We start from the raw sequence: 18,175 nt of genomic DNA, 5'->3' as shown, positions 1-18,175 counted from the left end.
GCAATAGGTGAAAACACTAAAATCAACTGGGCCAAGGAAGTCCAGTCCGTGAGGCAAATATGCAACCCAGGAGCTAAAATCATGGCAGGTCATTGGTAAGCCTTTCAGCAAGCTGGTAGTTTTCTCACTTAGCTAAAACCATCCCTTTAGGTGGGAAGATGTAGCTTCCGAGATTTCAGCCTGACAGCCTTATTATTTTAAAGGCCATTCTTCCTTAAGGCTAGGGTGTCATCTTTGGGTGGTGTAATGAAAATTTGAGTTCTTTAGGCTGGTGGTGTCTACCCTTGAGTAGACAAATCACTAAGTGCGGACAAAAGTCCCTGTGGTCTGGCCACCCCCTCTACCAGTCTGTTGGAAGGCCAGCCTGGGAGTGATGGTGTGAAGAAAAAGATTATGTCAAGCTTGCTTACATATGTCTACGTCGTTCTATAACTTTAGTCTTAAAGGAAAGAAGTTGACCTGAACTACTAAGTCTTTTGAGAATTTATATTGGAAGTTGTTTTGTAACTTTAACAGTTTTGTCTCATATCAAGATTTGTTTTTGTTAGCTGGATCATCATCAATATCGTAAATAATGTATAATGAATATGTTAATTAAATGTTTATCTAAAAAGTGTATCATTACCATTACTTGAGAGATTATACTGATACAAATGAATGAAAACTTTTAGTAAAATAAGATTATTTTCTGTTTGTACCAATATTTACTTAGCATTTTCCATTACGGTACCCATTTTTCTTTTCTACTTAGAAAACCAAAGCAGTGCTTTGAACCAATAATTACATGTGCTTTGCATTGCTGGCAATGGGTAGTTGGTTCCCTAGAATAAGAGTTTAATTCAGTCATCACCAGGCTAACCAGGAATTTAAGGTTCTCAAATAGTATACTGTGAGTTTCCAAGCAATAGGTATAATTTCATAGAGTAGTGGAAATACCCTTTTTTCAGTTGTCCAAAACATGAATGCATATTTGGTTGATAGAACTTTGCCTGAAGGCTAAGTCAGAAAATCACAGAAAAATGTACTCTTTTCTAGTAAATAAATTCACTTTTCTTCAAAAAAAAAAATGCCTGTGATAAATATTTTCCATGATTTTCTCTTAATAACAAAATATTCTGATCGGCATAAAAGAAGTTTAAGCTACATTCTTAAATCCTTCCTATCAGTGGAGACCCCTGCGCAGTGGTTGCAACCTCAGCAGCTAGTTAGAATCTCTGGGGAGCTCTGAAACATTCCCATGCCCAGGCTGTTCTAGAACAATTCCAATCTCAGGGGCTGGGAAGTGCCTAGAAGGCTCCCCAGGTGATTCTAATTGCTAGTCAAGGCTGGAACCATTGTACCAGCTAGAAGGTGTTTTGCCTGATCAGAGGCATGCTTGGTATCTTTGTATCTTGAAAAGATAACTGATATTTAGTTTCCACTTCTAGCCACATAACCTACCTGTGCCTTGATTTTTTCAGGTCTAAAATGGGAGTCAGGCTGTTGGTCTGGAGGCTTCCTACTCCTGAGTGTTTGACCTTGTGGGATTATTGGCAATCCAATAGCAGGAGAGCCTGAGGCTTGGGACATAGGCAGCTGCGTGAGATAAGAGTGTCCTTCTTTAAGGCTGGGTTGCCTCCCTTGGTCTTTATATGCTGCTGCTCACCCTCCACCCAAATGGCAGGTCTCTTGGACTTGGCCTTCCAGAACTTGTTTTTTAGCAGACAAGACATCAGTTAATAGTAATTTGATGATGTTTTTCAGATCTAAGGTGGCACAGCTGAGGTACATAGTTTCCACTCCCAAGGTTGTGTAGACTTAGCCGCGTTTCTGCCTGTTCCTATCCCAAGTCAGTCAGTCTGTGGTAGCATACTGTAAAATGTGGCATCCTAGCGGGAGAGTAGCAGTTGGGTTCTATCACACTGGAAAAGCCAGGCAGTTTTAGGCCATTTTCACTTTTCACCTTAGTGTGAAGATGAGGCATGTGGTTTCTCAGATCTAAATTATGGGTAAAATTTCCCCTTGAATGATCTCATCTCCAATATGGTTTGGTTTAATTTATTTGGGAATGTTCAAATGTTGTATGTTAAAAAAAAAAATCTACTTGTTGCATATGTGCAAAGTTTATTTTAAAAGGTCATTATTTTCCTAGTTTTACAATTTCTGACTCAAATAAATCAAATATTTTTTGCATTCAAAGGTTCTTTTAATCCCCCCTCACCACCCTACTCCCAAGTGAGTGTTTGATTCCCTTTTCAGTTCAACCTGCCACCCCCATACATTGCTCAAAGCATTTTTTCCTTAGTAGCAGTAGCTTTAGATGTTACTGCCTGCAACTACAGACTTTTCAAGCCTCAGGACAATTACATAAGGGAACAAAAAATAGGCTTTGTGATAGAGCAGAATAGCCCGAGCAGTGGCCGTTGATTCCAGTGTTTATATTTCAGGCTGTATTCTTTGTCTCTTTGTTTTTTTCCTTTTAAAAAATATAATCAGCTGACACACTTCACTGTTTGCAGAGTCCCGTGACTGCATCACTCCTGCTGGAGTAATAGTGATTGTGCACACATCAGTGGGAGGCAGGGGGGGCAGTGAAGAGACCCCTTGGTGCATATTTTCTATGCACAATCATTAGGACTCATTTCAAGGGCTGTGGGGAGGGACAGTCTTTTGAAATACAATGTAGTTGTGAGAGATAATTTTTTCTTTTGTAAATACTAAATACTGTCAAAACATGGTGATGCTGACAGTTAAGGAGACAGTAAATGATTCTGCTATGTTCTCTGACCATGAAGGGGGTGGTTATTCCATGGCAGTTAAAAGTAAAAATGACTCGCTGCCCTTCTTGGGAAAAATGGGAACATTTCTAAAATACAACATCAAGAGTGTATTAATTACTTTAACTCAAACGTTGACGTTGGGGAAAAGGTTGGCTTCTTGTATAAATTTTGATCATTGTAGAAATACTTTACTAGACTTAATTTAGTTGTGGTAGGGTGTTTTTATTTATTTATTTTACCTCTAAAGATTTAATTGGGTTTAATACGCTCACATTCCCCAGTGAAGTCTGTGCATGAGGAGGCTGTGTGTCACAGTGGTTAAGTGCATGGGTTTTCAGCATACCTTTGCCACGTATGCAGTGTGACTCTGAGAAGCTATTTACCCAACTTGTGCCTTAGTTTCTCTGCCTGTGAAATGGGGCTGCTAACAGCACAGTCATCCCACAGTATTCATAGTATTTGTATATTACCTATGCATATCCTCCCATATACTTTAAATCATCTCTAGGTTATGTATAATAAATACATTGTAAATGCTATGTAAATAGTTGTTAGACTGTTTTTGTTTAGGAAATAATGGCAAGAAAACAAAGTCTGTATATGATCAGTATACATGCAATTTTTTTTCCAAATATTTTCAATCAGTGATTGGTTGGATCCATGGATACAGAACCCATGGATAAGGAGGACCGACTGTACTTACATCTTATCATGTACATAAAATGCTTGTGAACGTAACTGGGACATAGTAAATTTATAATATAGTTTAGTGTATTTGTTATCTACTGCTATGTAACAACTAACCCAACACTTTGCAGCTTAAAACAGTAACTGTTTGTTATTTTACAGTGTCTGTGGATCAGGAATCCAAAGGTGGCTAAATTTGGTGCCTCTGCCTCAGATCTGTCTTAAGGCTGCAATAAAGTATTGGCTGCAGTCTCATCTGAAGGCTGAGCTGAGGAGCATCTGCTGCTGTTCCCACCCCCATGGCTGTTGGCAGGACTGGATTTCTTGTGGGTTGTTGGACTGAAAACCTCAGGTCCTGGGTGGCCTCTGACTAGAGGCTTCCCTCCACTCTTTGCCACATGGGCCTTTCCGTAGAGCAGCTCACAGCATGGCCGCTGGCTTCCCTCACAGGAAGCAAGAGAGGACATGCAAAATGGAATGCAATCAACAGGCTTTTTGTAACCTAATCTCAGAGTGCTAGCCTGTCACTTCTGCTGTGTTCTGTTCATTAGAAGTGAGTCAGTAAGTGCAGGTGACACTCCGAGAAGGAATTACACAAGGGTATGGCTATCAGGAGGTGGGGTCAGGCTGCCTACCACAGTTACCTATTTATTAGTACAATTTTTTCTCTATAAACTTTTTTGCCTTCTGTGGAGCACTTAGTGTTTAGAAAAGTTTATTAAGGTATTTTTCTAAACTAACTTTTTTCCTTTTAGCTTCCACTCCATAAAAGAATACAGTTTTAGCCTCCACAACTTAGACTACAGCTAGGTCATTAAGTTTCTGAAGTATAACAAAAAGCTGTTATCCACTGCATTTCTGAAAGAAGAGCTTGGGAAACTAAATTCTTTGTAACTTGGAAAGGTCCAATACTTTTTCCTTTTGATACTAATTCCAGCAGGTGCAGTATGAAATTCCCTTGTGCAGTCATAATTAACACCATAGAAAGAGGCATTTGAGGTTGGCATGAATTCAGAATTAAAAGTCAAAAATGTTGTTTAATTCGGAGAGCTAATTTTTTTATTTTTTTCCCCTCAACATAACAGCTTGTCTTTATCACTGTATTGGTCTGTTCTGGCTGCCATAACAAAATAACACAGACTAAGTGGCTTACACAACAGAAATTTATTGTCTCACAATTCCGGAGGCTGGGAGTCTAAGATCAGGGTGCTAGCGTGATCAGGCTCTGGTGAGGGCTCTGTTGTGGCTTGCAGACAGCACCTTCTCACTGTGTCCTCATATGGCCTTTCTTCAGTGTGTGTGGAAGCAAGCAAGCTCTCAGGTGTCTCTTCTTATAAGGACACTAATCTATTGGATTAGGGCCCCAGCCCTAATGACCTCATTAACCTTCTTTAGAGGCCCAGTATCCAAATACAGCCACACTGGGAGTTAGGGCTTCAGCATATGGATTTTGGGGGGGAAATATTCAGTCCATAATAATCACTTTTATATTTTTTGTTAATCTGTGTGCTTTATGTTAAAGATAATAAAATAGTTTCCATTCATTAATATGAAGTGCTTTATTTTATAAGTACTCTATGTTATATGTATCATTTCATCTTTACAAGAATCCTATGAAATAGGTACTATTATCCCTATTCAATCAAGTTGAATCTGAGGCCAAAGGTTGGCCAAGTAAGCCGTCCCAGTAAGTGTAGGTCCCATCACTCAAACCCAGTTTGGGCTAACTCCAAAGCCTGTGCTACTAATTGTCTTACTGTGTGGCATTAATGCGCATGCATTTTTTAATTCTTTGGAAATTAAAAAAAAAACTTTTTAAGCCAGTCAAATTCAGCAGGGGGAGGGGAGGAGTGAGGGGGTTGTATACCAACCCATGAATTTTGTATATACCTTTCACATCTTATTTAAATCTAGGACAACTCTGTGAAGAATGTATTTTTATCCATAGGAAACTGAGGTTCACATGAGTTAGAACTTTGATTCTTTCAGTCATGTATTTATATTTAATGGGTATTTTGGGTGCTTATGGTATACGAGGCAGTGTCAGCAGGTTTTCAGGTGGAAGGCAGTGCCTGGACATGGGAGCCAGGCAGATCCGGATTTGAATCTTGGCTTCATCACTTCATTCATTCGTTCGTTCATTCATTCATTCAACAGATATTTATTGGGTGCCAGCTGTGTTCTCAGCACTGGTGGAAGACCAGCTGTGGGACCCCAAGCAAGTCAGTCAAACTCCCCAAGCCCTGGCCTCCTCAGTTGCCAAATGAGGACAGTAATCCCTGCTTGGCAGCCATAGGGAGGTCAGTGTAATGAAGACACAGCCCTAGACAGTCCTTGGTGAATGATAGACACCGTCTCTCCCTTCATGGAATTTACAGGCTAACAGGGAAGATACAAAATTAATTTTTTTGGTATTGTGTGCATCATGTAAATATGCACTAAAGAACTTAATAGATCAATAATAAATCACATGTCCTTGGGCAAGTTATTCAACCTGTCAAGACCTCAGTTACTTCCTCTGTACATTGAGCAGGTTGTATTAGACAGTCTCTGTGATGTCATTCCTTGCTCCCCCACACCCTGCAGGTTAAATCAGACTTCCAGGTAGGAATTTGTTCAAAAAGGGAATTTCTCCAGTGTGATTCTAATTCTGTTTCGTCCAGCTTCCCTGGCCTTTCACCCATACCCTGCCGTGTCCTACATTGGTCAGGGGGAGGACTATCTGCTAGTTTGTGGCTAGAGAGGAGGTAAATTTCTGTCACTTAAACTTTGAGTCTTTAATTGGTCATGGACATTTACATTGGACTGATCTGAGATGACCTCTGTGTCAGAGATGGTTTAAATGACTGTAGCACCAATTCTGTCTGCTTGAAAGTTTGCCAAAGATAGCCTCACAATGCCAGAACACTTGAATGAAATGTTATTTTAAAAGTCTGTCAATTATTGATGACTCTTCCAAATTTTGTGATAGCTATTACTTACTGATAGGGTGACAACATGTCCCAGTTTGTCAATCCTGGTTTATCCCAGGTGTTCTAGGGAAATTATTAGTAGCACCCCCTTTCACTCAAGTTTGGGTGATAAATTACATTATTAGTAATTATACAATTAAGGACAACTACCTTATTTAGCACTTAGCATTTGTGCCAAATATTTCATGTACTTCATCTCATTTAATCCTTCTTACAGCCTTCTAAGATTAAATACAGTTATTTGACCATTTCCTAGATGGAGACTTATCCCTTTGTAAAAATAATAAGTACCATAGAATCCCGTGGTTTTTGGACGCCTGACTCAGGTTCTCAAAGTTCCATGGCAGGAAGGGCCCTCCGATCCTCACCTTTCATCCTCCAGTGAGAAATTCTGGCTAAGAGGGGTGATGAAGTAGTCTCAGGATACTTATGGGATATTGTCAGAACTGCACTTGAAATCAGGTCTCCTTTCTCACAGCCACTGATTTTTACACTACTCGTTTAATCGTATAAAATAATGTCTTCCCCTTTCTCACCCCCATCCGAAAGAATCTGGAGCATACAGATAACAGGGAGGACCTCTAGAATGAAAGCCAGCTGGAACAACACCTGGGGAAGGCCTGTCCCCATGCCACTGTTAGGGGGCTGCCAAAGAGCAGTCTCCCTGCTGGTGGAGGGGACAGAGATAGCACTGAACTCAGAGCTAGTCTGATGTTCAAAAGTCCAGAGGCCACCACCAGGGGGAAGTAACCTCATGTGTGTTCTGCAGTGGATCCTGTTGGTTGACTTCGACTTTATTTCAGGCATCAAAGACAGAAAAGTGCATTTCAGAACAGAAAAGTCATGCCTCGTGCTGCAAAGAAACTATTATAAAGAGAAGTTTGTAACTGAAACTTTAAAGTGGAGAGACCCCAGCAGAAAACCGTGTAGTGAGAAAGCCACTTCCCCAGTGGATCTTTTCCCTACCGCTGGTGATGCTGCCCTCTTTGGTTAGAAAATGAAATAGAGCTCCTTGTTCCCATAAAGGGGAGACTTTTTAAGGAATGACCCTCCTACTCCAACTGTACCTTGGCACAAGTTTGTAAATTTTCTGCCACATTCTCAGATTTGTTGCAGCTTATTTGGGACATGACTCCAATTATCAACATAGAGAAATACAAAGAGAGAACTCACTCATGAAAACACACCTTTTTTCTGGAGATAATGGGAATTTTCTGAGGGGGCTTCAGATATGAGGTTATTAAGTAGATTACTTTGAAAAGGAAAAGATTGTGCTAGTAGATAGGCAGCCAGACCTATGTGGTGGGAGTTGTTCTCTCAGGTGGGGGCCCCCGCCCTCGGATGATTCCAGAATTACCACAGCTCGGGCCGTGCAGCGACAGTGTTTGGGCTGAAGCTGAGAGATTCTGGGGAATTCATAAAGATGCTGGCCTTACTCACATGTCCTAACCTGTGGGTCTCGGTCTGGGCCAGCAGTCTGTAAAACTCCTTTCCAGTCCCTAAGAGCAGACCACCCACCGGTCAGAAAAATTCACTGGGTTACAGTTCACGAAGTGGCCTGGAAACACTTGCAGGTGTTTGGAATGTGATTCAGGGTTCATTTGTATAGGTCTCTTTCTAGGATAGGCGAATCCAAGGTGTAGCTTTCAAACTAGATACAGGGCAGGGTAGGTGGGGGATGGAGAGCTCGTATGTTTGTGGGGATGATTTCCTGCACTTGGTGGAGGGGACTCTGCAGAGGACAGCATGAAGCATTATGTGCTGCACTAGTGGCTTGACATGAGGCCATCTCTGCTGGCCTCCTTGAGGGCTGCACCTGAGGTTCTGAGCAGCTTCATCTTTGTGTCTGTAAAAAGAGGTCCAGGAGGTACCTGTGCCTTACTAGGTATACTGTGAGAATTAAATGTAATGTGGTAATGTTTGTGATAGTATCTGAAGACAGGAGATACTCAGAAAATACTTATTTGGTCTTTATCAAGGATCTCATTTTAATTATGATGAATATGTTGTTAGAGGTTTTATATAGGGTCACTGCTTAATTTTTGTTTGTTCATTTATTTTCTTATCCTCCTTTGTTTTCTGTACTGGATAGCACAGAGATTGCATCGGCAGGATCACCTACTTGCAGGTTTTCTTGCTAATTATTAACTTTAATTTTCATGGCTCAGCTGGCAGTGAAAAAATGTGAAGATGTGCCCACCCTTCTTTATGGACAAATACCTACCTTAGTGTAAAGTTGTACGTGTTGTTAGACAGCGGTTAAAACAGTGAGCCCCAAAGCCAGGTCAGCTTGGACTTGAATCCAGTTCTGCCAGCAGCCAGCTGTGTGATCTTGGGCAAGAAACTGCACTTCTCTGAACTTTGATCTCCTCATTTGCAAAGTGAGATAATAAAAGTACCTACCTTATGGGGCTATTGTGAGGATGAAAGGAGATAATACAAGTAAAGGGCTTGGAATAATACCAGGCTTGTAGTGTTTAGTACAGTTTAGCAATTTTATTAAAATTATTATGAAAATGCAAAGATTACAGTGTCCATACTGCTCACTGCTGTCTAGCCTGTGCCTAGGACAGTGCTTGTCACAGAGCAGGCACTTAAATATTTGTGGAGCAGTGGAAGTAAAACACCACTGTAAAAATGAAAATACTGCTCTTTTAAGTCCATTAAATAGTAAGCCTTATTTTCCCAGGAGTAACTTAGCACAATTTAAGCGCTTAAACAGTTTTTAAAAATAAATCTCAAATAGCATAATGAATATGAAAAACTCCATGACCTCTAAAGCATAAAACCATTGTTGATAACAAGAAATCAGTCTTCCTCCACGATAAAAACCCAACCTTGTAATTGAAAAATGCTGCTGTCTAGTGGTAAGGTTTTCCCTCCCTCCTCCCTCTTCCCTCCTCCCTCCTCTCTCCTCTCCTTTCTCCCCCATTTCCCTTCCCTCCTCCCCTTCCTTCTCACTGTTTTTAGAATGCATTTTAGGAGACAAACAGATCTTTTCAGAAACACAGCAGTGAAAAATGTCATTTGCTAAGTCTCCACCTACTACACCAGCCAGCCTACAGCACCCTGACAGAGGTAACTGGTCATTCTTTGCCATATCTCATCCTAAGAGGGCAGAAGCAACGTGTGATCTTTCTTATCTCTAAGTGCTGCCCTGGTTTCCATTAGATTGTGCCGGGGAGGATGACCTTCCTTAATGAAAAGCATGCTGTCTGCTTAGTGCACAGTACCCTGCTGTGTTTTTAATTAAGTAAGCCAGTCTTTAAAAAAACTCAGTTCTTACCCTCGCAGCGGCATGTCACCCAACAGTCTGTCCCCAGTTATGGTACTGCGAGATGACTGCTTCATAGGGAGATACTGGGGAAACTGAGGATTGGAGTGAGAGGCGCATTAGTATAGTGTGGTCTGGACTCAGAAAGCCAGTTCTCTGCTTTAGGTTCAGGATAACTTATCTGTTATTTAAGCTTCTCCCCAGAGCACAACCATTACAAGCTGACTTCAGCAAAAAGTTACCCACCAGTTGTAGAGATCTACATTGTGCCTGTTAAGGCTATTTAATGGCATTAGGGAGAAATGTCTGCAGAGCACAACTCATAATAGTACCATTTGCTAAGCACCAACTTATCACGTTTGCTTAGATTGCTTTATGATTTGTATAGTAATTATAAAAGTAATAGTTGGTCATAAAAAATAAAAATAAAAACATTTAGTAAAATTCTCCCATCTTCTCTCAGCCTGTTCCTTACAGATAGACTCTAAGTTTTATGTGTACCCTTTCATACACATGTATAAACATACATGATGTATATGAAGAGCTATGCATTTAAATATATACTATGTATGTATGTGTACAATATTACATAGCATTATACTGAGTACTATACTTTTATTTTGCCATTTGCCTTTTTAAAATATTGTCGACATCTTTCCAATAGACTCAATGCATTTCTTTTGATGACTGACTGCCTGATGTTTCATTATAAGAACATACAACTAAACCAGTCGTTCCTATTGATGGACATTTAGGTCGTTGCCAGGTTGTTGTGTGTGGGGGGGGGGGTTGTTGTTTTGTTTTTGTTTTTCTATTATAAACAATGTTGCAAGCAGCAGTCTTATACATATATCTTTGTTTACTTACATAAACATGTTTGAGAGGTACATTTCTAGAAGTGGAATTTCCAAGTCCGCGGGGATAGTTATCTTAAATTTTGATAGATACTGTCAGTTTGCTCTTGAAAATGTTTATACCGGATTTATATTACCATCAGCATTGCATAAGGGTTCCTTTTTCCCCACATTCTTGCCAATACTGGGGATTATAAATCATTTTGGAACATTGCCACGATCTTTGATACATGAAAAAATGGTATCTCCTTGTTTTAATTTGCTTTTCCTCAGTTAGGAATAAGGTTGACCATCTTAATGTGCTTTTGGTCATTTCTTGCTTTTTTCTGTGTAAACAAATTGTTTATATCTTTTACTACTTTCTGCTGAGCTTTTGGTCTAAGGAATTTATGAGTTTTTTGTAAATTAAGGAAATCGGTACCTTATCACATATATTATAGATATTTCTCCAATTTGACATTTGATTTTACGGTGCTTTTACCCCACAGAAATTTGTATTCTTTTTATTTGTAGTTCAGATGCAAAAATTTTGCCTTCCTGTCTTCTGGGTTTGTCTTATACCTAAACCAAGATGTACAGGGGTATGTTTTCTTTTAGTACTTTTCACATTTTAATTTTTTATGTTTGTCTTTCATTCAGTGGATATTTTGGTAAAAGGTGTTAGGTTTCTGGTTTTCTTGTTTGCGTGTTACCTGCAAGTTGTTCCAATATTGTTTACTAAGCAGTCCTTTTTTCTTTGCAGATTTGAAATACCACCTAAATGGTCAAACATGCTTGTATCATGACTCTTCTGTTGACCTTTTTGTCCATTTCTGAGCCAGTTTCATACTATTTTCATGACTGTGGCCTTACATTTTAGTCTTATTTAACAATGAATAGGGCTAATTCTCCTCCGGTCTTCTTTTTCAGTATTTAATTTCCTGGGCAGTGTCCTTTGATTATTCTTTGTTGTGAACTTTAGATTTACTCTGTCACTTTCAAACTATCCTCCACTCCCCTAAAAAGAATGAAAACAAAACGGAACAACCTAACCCATTGGTATTGCGAATGATATTCCTTTGGGTTTATTGAGTTACTTAGGAAGAATTGACACCTTTACATATTATGTTTCAATATTTTTATGCCATTCAGTGCAGGTTTGAAATTTTCTTTATATAGATCTTACTATTTCTTTAGTTTGTATTTATGTTTTAATCCTTTAACATAAGTTTTTATGTAAACTTAAGAAATGTATCAAAATATGAGATCTTTTATTCCATTACACTTAATTCTACTTTCATATTAAGGAAATTGTTGTTTCTTTGTATTAACATTGTAGCCAACCTCCTATATAAAGCCTCTTACTGTTTCTAATAGTTGATTCTTTTGCATTTCCCAGATGTAAAATCATATCACCTGCAAATAATGATGATATTCCATCTTCTTCACAATACTTGTATGTGCTTTATTCTCTTGTCCAAATGACTCTTCACCATTAAATAATAGAGGAACCAGATGGACATCCTTGTCTTATGGAGGCGTGCTGGTGTTTTACCATTGACCATAACCTTGATGTGGCTGCATGGTACTTTAACTCACCTCAGTTATCTTTGATATGTACTTTCCTGTTATATACCTGCTTTTGCACACCAAATATATCCTGCTGTCTTTCAATACTTTATATAGGCTCTAACCTAGCACACAATTCTTTAAAGAGGTGGTTTCGGGAGCATTAATGTAAACCACATGTCTCCATCTGCACAGTCTCAACTCTGCACAGTCTCAGTGCTGCCCAGTAGACTCTCTGGGATGATGGAAATGTTCTGTATCTGTGCTGTCCAGTGCAATAACCACTAGCCACAAGTGGCCACTGAGCCTTTGAAATGTGGCAGATGTGACTGAGGGACCAAACTTTAAACTTTATTTAATTTTAATTCATTTTAAATTAAATCATCACATGCTGTTGAGCACTTAAAATGTAGCTAGTGCTACTGAGGAACTGAATTTTTAATTTTATTTAAGTCTCCTTAATTTTAATTGAAATAGCCACGTGTGGCTGGTAGCTACCAAGTTGGACAGCACAGGTCCCTCATTCATTTCATGGAAGGATAGAAAGTTAGTGCTAGAATGGACCCAGTGTCTACTCACCATGCCCAGAGAGGTTGAGATTGGCCCCAGATCACAGAGCAAGTTCATGACTAAACAGAAACCAGCAGCCCAGGCTCCTTATTCTCAGTCTGGAGCTTTCCTTGCTACACCTGACTCCCACTTTATACCTCACATCCCATTTCCCTTCTGCAAGCAATAACCACAGTCCCGTGTATGCAGACCAATAACAGTACAGTAAACATGCCTGAGCCCCCTGACATCTTCACTAAGTGCAGGTTGACCCAAGTGCCAATGCACTTACTGAGTTTTCAGCTGAGTCACTTGGCTTCACAGTGCAAACAAAGCTTCTCTCGAGATAAGGGCAGGGAGGCAACGTCCCCGGGTGTTTGTCAGGTCCTGGGTTTGCCTCTCTGGAGGCACTGCACTTGTGGTCCAGCATTCTCAGGGAGTGTTAGTACTTTGCCCTTTTGGCCTAAGTGTATTTTCTGGTCCTTTTTCTAAAAGATTTTAAACACCTGTGCTTCCAGCATGGTAGCAGGGAGTTGCTCCTGTTCCTGTGATGACTCTACCCCTTACAAGTATCTGGCCTGCCACAAGTCAGGGAGTCAAAGGAGAATAAAGAAAGGAGAGCCTTTGAGAGGTCTCAGCCAGGACTCCAGCTGGGAGGTAGGGTGTCTCAATAGTGTAGGAGCCATGGCCTTGCTCAGGAGTCACTCTGAGTTCCTCCTACTTCAGCTGGCTCTTGCTCTCTTTCCCAGGGGGTCCCCTGTGTTGGTCACTTGGGACCCTGTTATTCTGGGCTTTCCCTTCCAGTCAGTCATTCGGAGGAAGCAGGAGTAAACTTCCCTATAGAGAAATCTTTGCTTTTTCTGGCAGATAGGAAGTCCTGCACTCGTGTCTGAAGGTCATCTGTCGCAGTTTAGAGGGCTTCATCCCAGCTCTGCAGCTCCCTGGCAGTGTGACTGTGGGTGCCTCGGTTGGCCCACCTGTGAGATGGGGGATCGTCGTTACAGCCACCTCACAGGGCTCTGGTAGAAACTGCCCAGGTCCACAGATGGCCAGTGCTCAGGAGGCTTGGCTCACCAGTACACCCTCCATAGCTCTCAGCTCTGATTCACACCCAGACGACTGATCCCCTGCTCTGAAGGCAGATGGCATGCAGGCTGGGTCCCTTCTGCTCCTCTGCAAGAATCCTCAATGCAGGCATATTTGGGGAACATCACCTATGTGTGTGTAGATGGGCTGCACTGGAGGTCCCCAGAGACTCCACTGTCATATGTGTGTCCTGGCTCTGCAGAGGGGTGGCTGTTTTATCTGATGCAGGGGGGTCCCAGGCTCCTTGGGGCAGCCTGTCCAGCCCCTGTGGCCTTTATCAGAGCTGTCCAGACAGCGCATTAGTGGACACAGGGGGGCAGTACCACTCCGGTGGCTGGCGAAAGCAGTGTTCACGTCTGAATCTGTTTGCCAGTCAAGAAATCAGCTCCTCAGGTGGGACAAGAGCCCTGCCTCCTGGGAACCCGAGCAAATCCCACAGTTTCCCTTTCTCAGTATGGACTTCTGTATTGGCTCAGGTAACAGCAACCACCTGCAGAGCCTGGGCTCCGGGGTGCATTCCCCAGACACTGAAATTTGTGATGAATAGATGGGTTGTGTACACTCTTAGCAGAGAATCAGCAGTTTGCTAAAAGGTCAAACTCAGCTTGATCAGAGCACAGAATTACTAGGATTCTATTACTTTTGCAGGTGTTGCTGTTTTTGTCTCCCCCCCCCCCCCCCCGCCCCATGTGGGAAAAGCCACAGGGAAAAGCCTTGAAGCACTTTCTTAGAGTTTAAAAACAAGGTAATTTTTCTTCCCTCCTGATGACCCTCTTTTGCTGACCCCCAACACACCCCCAGAACAGAAATGGCTATAGTGAATTTCCCCAGCCATTTATTCAGCACCTTCTATGTGCCGGTCACTATAGCAAATGGTTTCTGGGTGTGTGCATAAGTAAGCCCTTTCATAGTGTTTGTTCTGTGCCAGGCACCGTTGGTAAGTGCTTCGGTATGTGACAGTTTCATGTTCACACAGTCCTTGTGAAGGAGATACTATTATTGTCCCCATTTTATGGATGGCATGACTAAGGTGAAGTCTGGAGGTGAAGGAACTTGCTGAGTTGGGGGAGGGGACAGGATTTGAACCCAGGCTGTCTTGTTCCAGAGTCTACATCCTTAACCCCCACCTGCTGCTGCTTCTCCACCCGGTCCCTTATTTAGTTTGGCACCTGGGACCCCCGTGAGGTCTGCACTCGTTGTTCCTGCCATTTTACACCTGCAGGTCTGACTCCAAACCCTGTTCTACCCTGTACTCCTCGCACTATGCCCATCAAATGCAACTAACTGATTTTAGGGGGTCTGGGGCTTCCCTAAAGGGCTGCCTCTCCACTTCTTTTCCATGCAACTTTCTCATTTTTTTTTTCAGCTGTGTCTCTGAATGCAGGATTGTTATATCTTCCCATGTGCTTATTTACTAGTTCTCTTTCCTCTTGTAAACTGACAGTTCACATCCTTTACCGTTCAGCTATCGGACTGTTTATTTTACACAAAGGGCTGCTTTCCAACTCCAGCATCAAGATAGAAATTCCTCTAGTGTTATCAATCAATGTGTGACATCTTTGTCCACTTTCTGTTTTGCAACAGCTCTGAAAATAATCACTTCAGTTGCCTGTAATGCTGAATAAGAGGGTGGGAATTCGATTTCATTCATCCCCTATCCCTCCAACCCTGTAATAAAAAAACAAGTGTAAACTAGAAATTTTTTTTCCTGCACATATTATAGAATTCTGAGTCTGTCTGGAGCAGTGGTCACCCACAGCATAAACTATTCCTCTAGACTGAACACCGTTCATTGAGGGTAGGGCCTGTATCTGGTTCAGTTTTCCAGACATTTTCCATTTGTTTATTTATTAAACCTATTTCCTATTCTGAAAACCATGCAGATCCTTTCTCCAGGCGTCAGCTGGCTTAGCAGCTGGAGCTCCTCAGGCCCACCTTATAGCACATTCTGGTCCCGTTCCGCAGACCCTGGCAGGCTGTCTCTTCCTCTGCAAAGCAGGTCCCATTGGTCTAATTCAGGCTGCCCGTGCCCCCTCCCCTGCCTCAGAGACAGGCTCCTGGCCTTCTTAGTAAATGTGAAAGGTAGCAGGTGTTCAGCATCCCTCATAACTTCCCCGAAAGGAAGGTTGTGATTCAGGCCCATGTCATAAGCCAAAGCTTGTCCATGAAAATTCAATATTTGATGATTTATGACAGTGTATTGAGACGGGTGGACGAGGATGGGCTTTGCACATGGTGAAAAGAGTTGTGCCTGTCCTGCATTTGTAGGCACCCTGTGAACATGATCGGGGGTTGGGGGGGGGATCAAGGCTAGTTAATACTGTGCTGAAACACATGAAATTGCCAATATTTGAGCATTTTGACCAGTAGCACAGCTAACGGTGCTTCACTGTAATGTCTCCCTGTGATCAGGTTTTTCATATGAGACAAGCTCATAACGAGCTTCTCCATGACTAAAGCAAGATTGAGAGCATCATATGACATTTTAGTCTGTGTAAACAGGGGTCAAATTGTATTATACTCTAGGTGAGGGGAGATGTAACTCATTTCAGAATGAAGGCAGGCAAGATGATTATTTTCAGTTCTGCACAGTGTTGGCATACAACCACTGTGCCCACAGGTCTTCTACGTCCTGAAGCCCTTGGGAGTGCCCAGGGCCCAGTTTTTCATCCTCTGTCCCCCTATTCCCAGGTGCACTTGAGAAACAGCACCACGGTCCTTTCCCACACCCTCCTGGTGTTCCAATTTAGTCAGGCCATTGAGATTTTCCTATAATTGTAGATTGATGTCTTCAAATTAATCATTAGAGAACATAGACATATGTAGGAAAATCTGGACGGGGCAAAGCAGCTTCAGCCAAGAAATGTTTTTTCTTGGAATTGGAAGACGCAAGTAACATGATTGAGTTCTGTTCACTTTTGAAGGCAATTTAAATCAATGTGGGTCAGTCATAAATGCTTCTCTCCTTATAGACTTGGAGTCCTGGTATAGAATAATGGCAGGCATTTAGATGGCCTCAGGAAGGGGGTCTGGGTGAAAGAGGAGGTCAAGTGTTTGTGTGGGTGTGTGAAGGTACAAACTGTCCCGTTGTATTAACTTGCCATCTAATCCTAGTGCTGGGACAATGGGACATTCCCCCGCTGCTTGAACTTTGATCACTTCCTGGCCAGTGTTTATATTCAAAAGAGCAGCAGCCCAATAGTGATCCTTGGGTTTTATCAGAACTTTTTTTAGCCCAGTCAGAGAACAGTGCCAGAAGAGTGAGGGTGTATGCCTGGGACCATCACCAGGAACGACTGAAAGCTGTGCCGATGACAGGTGTGTGCTACGTGCAAACGAGGGCAGAGGGTGGTCCTGACGCCCTGTGCCCAGGTGTGCTGCGAGGCTGGGAGTTGCCGCCTTCAAGCAGAACTTCTCTCCAGAACGGAAGTGCAGACATTTGGGTGAAGTGGGGTAGTTTTCTCAGGTTTTCAGGCTCCCCATCATTTTTCTTTCATTTATCTAAAGCCAGACAGAGAAAGGTTTGGCAGTGACACACCTGAAATTGTGGCAGCATGCCAAGAGGAGAGCACTTCTTCATTACTTTTGATGGAGCTTTTTCCCTCAGCTCTATTAAGGTATATTTAACAAATTCAGTTGTATGTATTTAAGGTGTACAATGTGATGTGATGTACTTACACATTGCAGAACGATTACCACGGTCAAGTTTGTGAGCACATCTTGATGGCACTTGTCGTAGCTTGAATCCCAGGCATGGTACAGTGTGCTCTGTAACCCCTGGCTTTGCAGTTTGGGCAGGGAAGGGAGAGTGAGTCGAGTTAGGTGATATTTAAGTTCTGTGGACCCATTAAGATCATGTACACTTGGGTATTTGTGCAACAACTGTAGGATCCTCTGTGTGAGGATCTCAAAGCCCTTTAATCTAGATAGATTGATTAACTGAATTGGAATTTAGCAGCAGTTTAAAAGACTTAAGGTCTTAAGAGTCTTAAGCTTTTAAGACTTAGTCTTAAAATAGTTGTGCTTGAAACTCAGCTGTGATTTTCCTCCACCTTACCACCCTCCACAGTTGCTCATGTCCTGCCGAGTAGGGGGCACCCCTACAGCAGCTCGCAGGGCCCCTCACGCCCTGCCTCTGGGTCATGTTCCCATGACAGCACATGCTTGGATCCTTGTGCTGGCTCTTCCTCCTCCTGGAATAGCTTCCATCCAGGGAGCCAGGGCTCCGGCCTCGCCTCCTTCAGGTCTTGGCTCAAATGTCCCCTTTGCAGGGAGACCGTCCCTGGCCATCCTATTTCAGTCATTCCCCCTCCCCTCCACACCACACTGTGTGTTTTATGTAGTATTTATTTTCCGTCCCTTCCTGCCGAATGTGAACTGCATGCGGGCGGGGGTTTTGTTTCATTTTCTTCACCGCTACCCATCCCAGCTCCTAGAAGTGTGCCT

This window comes from Cynocephalus volans, chromosome 1 (assembly GCF_027409185.1).
Source record: "Cynocephalus volans isolate mCynVol1 chromosome 1, mCynVol1.pri, whole genome shotgun sequence".
Classification (NCBI taxonomy): Eukaryota; Metazoa; Chordata; class Mammalia; order Dermoptera; family Cynocephalidae; genus Cynocephalus; species Cynocephalus volans.
Note: the sequence above shows the minus strand (reverse complement) of the source record.